Raw genomic sequence first — 7,326 nt, 5'->3', positions numbered from 1 at the left:
AAAAAAAAAAAAAAAAAGTATATGAATTGTTGGATGGAAAACCAATTTTCTTTGTAAATTTTCACCCAAATCACACATAAAAATTTAAGCAACAGTAACAAAGCACTAGATGTAAGCAAGGAAGATAGTAACAGTAGCAGTGGTGGCAATCTTCTATTCCTCTCCTCCCTAGTGCACCAGAGAAATGAAGCAGTTCACCTACAGTCTGGAACTGTCTCAATTAGGTCATGATTTATTGAATTATAATTTGGTATAAAAAGCCAAGTGGAGCATTTGGCAATTACAATTTTTAATTCCACAAAAATACATTGTGACTAGAAAAATAAGGTGGAAAATTCATGTCTAAGGTCTATTTTCTTTTTTGCATTAAGATGGTGCCATCAAGTCAGTGCCAACTCATAGCAACCTAATGCACAACAGAACAAAACACTGCCCAGTCCTGGACCAACCTCACAATGTTTACTTGAACCCATTGTTGCTGCCACTGTGCCAGTCCATCTCATTGGAGATCTTCCTCTTTTGCTCCACCTTCCACTTTACCAAACATGATGTCCCACTACAGGGACTGGTCCCTCCTTATAATATGTCCAAAGTATGAGAGACCAAGTCTGGTCATCCTGGCTTCTAGGGAGCACTCTAACTGTGCTTCTTCCAACATTGATTGGTTTGTACTTTTGGCAGTCCATGGTACTTTTAATATTCTCCTCCAACACCATAACTCAAATGCATCAATTCTTCTACAGTCTTCCTTGTTCATTGTCCAACTTTTACATGCATATGAGGTTATTTTCAATAACCATAGCTTTAGTCAGGTGCACCTTAGTCTTCAGACTGACATCTTTGCTCTTAAACACTTTATAAAGAAATCTTGCACATCAGATTTGCCTAATGCAATATGCTGTTTGATTTCTTGACTGCATCATGAGTGTTGATGGTTGATGTAAGTAAAATGAAGTCTTTGACAACTTCAATCTTTTCTCCATTTATATGGATGTTATTTAATAAGCCAGTGGTGAGGACTTTTGTTTTCTTTACATTAATGTGCAACCCATACAAAGGCTGTGCTCTTTGATCTTCATCAATAAGTATTTTAAGTCCTCTTCACTTTTAGCAAGCAAGGTTGTATTATCTGCATATGACAGGTTGTTAATGAGTTTTCCTTCCATCTTGATTCCAAATTCTTCTTCATACAATTCAGTTTCTCAGATTATTTGCTCATCATACAGATGGAATAAATGTGATGAAAAATACAACCCTGGTCCACACCTTTCCTAATTTTAAACCATCCAGTGTTCCCTTGTTCTGTTGGAACAACTGCCTCTTCATCTATGTGTAGATTCCTCATGAATACAATTAAGTGTTCTGGAATACTCATTCTTTGTAATGTTGCCCATAGCTTGTCATGATGCACACAATCAAAAGCCTGTGTTTAGTCAATAAAGCACATGCAAACATCTTTCTGGTATTCTCTGCTTTTAGCCAAGATCCATCTGACATCAGCAATGACATCCCTCGTTTCAGATCCTTGTCTGAATCCAGCTTGAAGCTCTAACGGTTTTCTGTCATTGTACTGGTGTTGCCATTTTTTAATTAAGATGGTATATAATACCTTCTATAACTACCCAAACCAACTGTATCATCGTTTTTCTTTGCCTCATTTCTGTCAGTTGGGGCTGTGTCTTCTGCACAACTTCAAACCTCTTGGTACACCTCTTCCTCCAGTCATTGCTACACCAACCCATCATGAGTGCGTGTCAAAGGGAAACCTGACATGACCCTTCCTCATCCTGAACCTATGACCTTTCACTTTCTCCCTGGGACTTCTGTGGTGTCCACTTGACACTCACTTGTGTGCATCCCTTAAGAGGGAGTTCAGTGCCCACAGGGCCACTTTGATCAGTAGAGGTTGTTGTTGTTGTTGTCAGGTGCCATTGAGTCAGAACCGACTCATAGCGACCCCATGCACAGCAGAATGAAACAATGTTGATCCTGGGCCAACCTCACTACCACTGCCACACTTGACACCATCAATGATGCCACCTGGCTGATCCATCTCATTGAGGGGTTTCCTCTTTTTTTTTCTGACCCTCCACCTTACCCAGCATGACATCCTTCTCCAGCGACTGTTTCCTCCAGACAATATGTCCAAAGTATGAGAGAAGAAGCTTCGCCATCTTGGCCTCCAAGGAGCACTCTGGCTGCACTTCTTCCAAAACAAATCTATTGGTTCTTTTGGCAATCCATGGCACTTTTAGTATTCTCCTCCAACACCACAATTCAAAGGCATCAATTCTTCTACAATCTTCCTTATTCACTGTCCAGCTTTCACATCCATATGAGGTTATTGAAAATACCATGGCTTGGGTCAGGCGCACCTTAGTCCTCAAGCTGACATCTTTGCTCTTCAACACTTTAAAAAGTTTCTGTGCAGCAGATTTGCCTAATAAAATCCGTCATTTGATTTCTTGACTGCTGCTTCCGTGAGTGTTGATAGTTGATCCAAGAAGTATGAAGTCCTTGACAACTTCAATCTTTTCTCCGTTGATAAGAATGATGTTTATTGGTCCAGTGGTGAGGATTTTTGTTTTCTTGACATTGAGATGAAATCCATACCAAAGGCTGTGCTCTTTGATCTTCATCAGTAAATGTTTTAAGTCCTCTTCACTTTCAGCAAGCAAGGTTGTATCATCTGCATATCGCAGGTTGTTAATGAGTCTTCCTCCAATCCTGACGCCATGCTTTTCTTCATAGATCCCAGCTTCTTGTATTATTTGCTCTGCATACAGGTTGAATAAGTATGGTGAAAGAACACAACCTTGTTGCACACCTTTCCCAATTTTAAAACATTCAGTGTCCCCATGCTCTGTTCGAACATATAGGTGGGAGCCTATAAATAAATGTCCCCTCTCCATTAGTCTTCTGGGTGGGCAGTAGTGGGATGCATTTTGTAGACTCCTCAGAAAGTTCCCTGAAACATGCATCAGTCACCCACAACCCTGACCAACTTAATACATTTTTAGTAAATAAACACCTCATGTTCCCAAATGTACAATGTGTTGGGGAAGGCCTACATGCACATCTTTGACTTAGTCTTGTCTTTGGGGGGATCCTAGACTCAGACTGGGGCTAACCCCTTTCATTTAAATGGAGAAACATTCCTTTTAATTGAAGGAATAATATTTATTCCTTCCTACCTTAAATTTCACACTTTCATATAACATTTCATTAGCACAATAAACTTCAAGAGAGATATCACTACTACCATTTAACAGATGAGGAAACTGAGGCTCTAAGAAAGTAAATAACTTTACCGGGGTCAGAACATCTAGAAAATGGTAAAGCAGGACTCAAGCCAAGGTCTTCTGACAGAGGGTCAGTGCACACTTTGCTATAACACAGCTGCCTTCTATCAAAATATTTTCAAACGCCTTTGATCTCAGTGCCTAGCGCTCTGGAAAGTGCTCTTTCTTGCTTATCAGCTTTCTGCCATAACACTCAGAGCTATTCCAAACACGTCCACACTTTTCCAGCCTTAGATACACCATACACAGATGATTTTTCCAAGACATTTTGTTGTGAAGGGGTACAGAGAAATGGAGTAGTAACTAGAAAGAAAAATATGGGTCCTTTGTTACTAGAGAAAAGAAGAAAAACCTATAGATAAGCTTAGGTCACTATGTAAGTTGAGATCTCCCTCATCCAAAAAATCAACACTGTACACTTCACAGTGGCAGGGACCACATCTGGTGTGTCTACTACTGTATCCCAGGACCAGTCTTTTAGAAGATCCTCAATAAATATTTGTCATTGCTGAATAAATAAGTGCAAATACATTGTATATTTCACTTCACCTCCCAAACAAAAAACAAATACTAAATGATTGTTGTGTGGATAAAAATGTGAAGAATTTTGGTAAGGATTGAAAGGACCCACAAATAAATCACTCCTTATTCTCATGCTATAGAATATGCTGTTTTTGTTATGTGCCATCATAACAAATTTCTCAGATTGTGTGCTCAGCACACAGATTGAATAAATATGATGAAATCCTTGACACACACTTTTCCTAACCATTCAGTGTCTCCTTGTTCTGTTCGCACAATTAAGTGTTCTGAAATACCCACTCTTCACTATGTTATCCATAGTTTTGTTCTGATCCACACTGTCAAATAACTTAACGTAGTCAATAAAACATAAATGAACATCTTTCTGGAATTCTCTGCTTTCAGCCAAGATCCATCTGATGTCAACAATGCTATTCCTCTCTCTATGTCCCCTTCTGAATCTGGCTTAAATTTCTGTCAGCTCCCTGTTGTTGTACTATTGCAATAGCTTTTAAGTTATCTTCAGCAATGTTTTAATTGAATGTTTTAATAATATTTTCCAATGATTTCTCCACTCTGTTAAGTCACTTTTCTTTGGAATGGTCACAAATATGGATCTTCTCCAAATGGTAGACCAAATAACTGTCTTCCAAATTTATTGGCATTTATTTGTGCTGCATCAGTTTGTTGAAACCTTTCAGCTTGCATTCCATCAGTTCCTGGAGTCTTGTTTTTCTCCATTGCCTTCAGTGCTTCTTGGTCCTCTACTTTCAATACCATCAATTCTTGATCATATGGCGTCTTTTGAAATGATTGAACTTTGACCAATTCTTTTTGGTACAGTACTCTGTGTATTAGGTCCATCTTCTTTGGTTTCCAGCATCATTCAATATTTTTCACATATTGTTGTTAGTGCCATCGAGTCAATACCAACTCATAGCAACCTTATGCACAACAGAACAAAACACATAGACTCCTTCAATATCGCAACCCAATTTTCTCTTCCATTGTTTCAACTTGAGAAATTCTGAGCGTGTTCTTCCCTTCTGGTTTCCTAACTCCTGGTCTTTGAACATTTTCATTATAATACTTGACTTTGTGTCCTTGAACTGCCCTTTGAAATTTTCTGTTCCGCTCTTTTACTTCTTCTTTTCTTCCAGATGCTTTAGCTTCTCTGTACTCAAAAGCAAGCTTTGGATTCTCTTTTGACATTCACCTTAGTCTTTTCTTTTTTGTCTTATCTTTTAAATGACCTTTTGCTTTCTTCTTTTATGAGGTTCTTAATATCACCCCACAACTCTTCTGGTCTTCAGCTGTTAGTATGTAATGCACCAAATATGTTCTTTAGATGGTCTCTAAATTCAGCTAGGATATACTCAAGGTTGTATTTTGACTCATACGGAATTGTTTTATTTTTCTTCAGTTTCATCCTGAACTTGTATATGAGCAAACAGTCCACAGTTGGTCTCTGGTCTTACTTTGGCTGATGATATTGAGCTTCTTCATTATCTCTTTCTACAGATGTAATCAATTTGATTCTGCTATTTAATATAAGCAAATATAATAAAAGGTCCACCATTTAATATGGTGGTGGTTATTGTGTGCCATCAAGTCAGTTCTGACTCATAGTAACCCTGTATAGGGTGCCTGAAGCTGTAAATCTTTATCAGAGGAGAAAGCCTCATCTTTATGCCAAAGGCTGGCTGGTGGATTCAAACTGTTGACTGTGTGGCTAGCAGCCCAACTCATAACCCACTGTGCCACCATGGTTTCTTGCCATTTGATATAGATGAGGTCTGAAAAAATCAGTTGCTCAAGTATGGGGTTGTGGAGCCTTCCCTTGCCTAGCAACAGTATTTGAGCAAACCAGATATGGGGTTATAGTATACAGAAAACTTCAGGTGAATTATCAGAGAGAAAGAAAAATTGAAAGAGGGGTGAGATCTGACCAGAGGTATTGGGCTATCCCTAACTGCTTCCACTAAAGATAGCCCTAGTTGCTATCTTTTCAGATGAACACACTGGAGAATGCTCAATAGAAAGCAACCAGGTTAATGTCTGGTAAGATGGCAGACTAGGCAGACACACAACATGGACCCTCTACTAGAAAGATACAAGAGACAAAATTAAACAGACACAGATGAAAATTCAGAAGAAAGGTTAAAGAGGTACATGGAGTGCTTGCTAGGAGAAGAGGCCAAGCAGGGACAGTGAGATGGGGAGACTGACTGGTTAACAGCTGGCCAGACTCAGCTTGACCATATTGTGAGCAGCTTTGGCAGTGGAGGGAAGCCAGCTAGAGCAGATTCTCATGGGTGATGGAAAAGATGAAAATTATTCTTTTTCCTCATTGTGCACTGATGACCAGAAGTATGACCAGCTCCATCCTCATCCACCCCCTGCACAGACCCTGTCCTATGGGCATTCAGAGCCATGTTGTTGGGAGGCACACATGCCAGTGTGAGTTGGAGGTTGGCTATGTCACTTTGATGTGTCGCTTTGGTTCCTGGATTCAGATGGACTGGGCTCCAGACCTACAAAACCTGCAGATCCACCAGAACAACAGTTAACCAGTCACACTGCTGCCAGCTTCCCCATCGTCCTAACAGACACTGAAACTACCTCCATCAAGGAACCCCACAAGCTACATCAGATTGACTGCCCTGAACATAGATAACACTGAGGCAGATAGGATCTCCCTCTAGAGCTAGGAACTGTGCTGTCACATCCCTTCCACAACCACCTTGTGAGCTCCTTGATTTGTAGGAATGCACCAGAGATTTCTCCCCTTCAAGTCCAACAACTGCACTATTTGTTTTTACATTTATGACAACCCAAAAATGCCATGGGGACAACAGAAAATTTTAGCTCACATGAAGAAACAAGAGAGAATGGTTCAAATAAATGACTACAATGCAGAGCCATAAAGTATATCTGAGGAAGAAACGATAATGGAACAAACTGAAAAAGAAATCAAAAGAATGATAATTGAATACCTTCAAAGGTTCAGTAGAAAGATCAAGAAATGCAAAGAGAGATTGGAATACCTAAAAAGGGTTCTACAAATTGCTCAGTGAAATAGGCCTCCTGTGGAGCCTTTGCAGTGTATACTGGAGCCTTAGGTGGCATACTGGGACCCATCCAGAACCTTCTGAGATAGGTCATTCCCATAGAAAGTACAAGCAGACCAGCCTGGAACAGCTAGAGTGACAGAAGATACATCTTCAAAGAAAGATCATCAGGAAAACCCTAAAGCAAAAACGGCATACAGGTAGAAAGCAAAAAGTCATTAAGAAGACAAGAAAGAAGGAAAAGGTCAAAATGGATGTCAGAACAGACTCTGAAACTTGCTCTCAAGCATAGAGACACTAAAGCAAATGGAAGAAATGAGGAGGTCCAATAGCTGAACAAAAAATTTCAAAGGTCAGCTTGAGAAGATAAAGCCAAATATTATAACAAAATGTGCAAAGATCTGGAATCAGAAAACCAAAAAGGAAGAATA

Source organism: Chrysochloris asiatica, unplaced genomic scaffold (assembly GCF_000296735.1).
Source record: "Chrysochloris asiatica unplaced genomic scaffold, ChrAsi1.0 scaffold00002, whole genome shotgun sequence".
NCBI classification, from domain to species: domain Eukaryota; kingdom Metazoa; phylum Chordata; class Mammalia; order Afrosoricida; family Chrysochloridae; genus Chrysochloris; species Chrysochloris asiatica.
The sequence above is the reverse complement of the archived record's forward strand: the minus strand, read 5'-3'. Positions refer to the sequence as shown.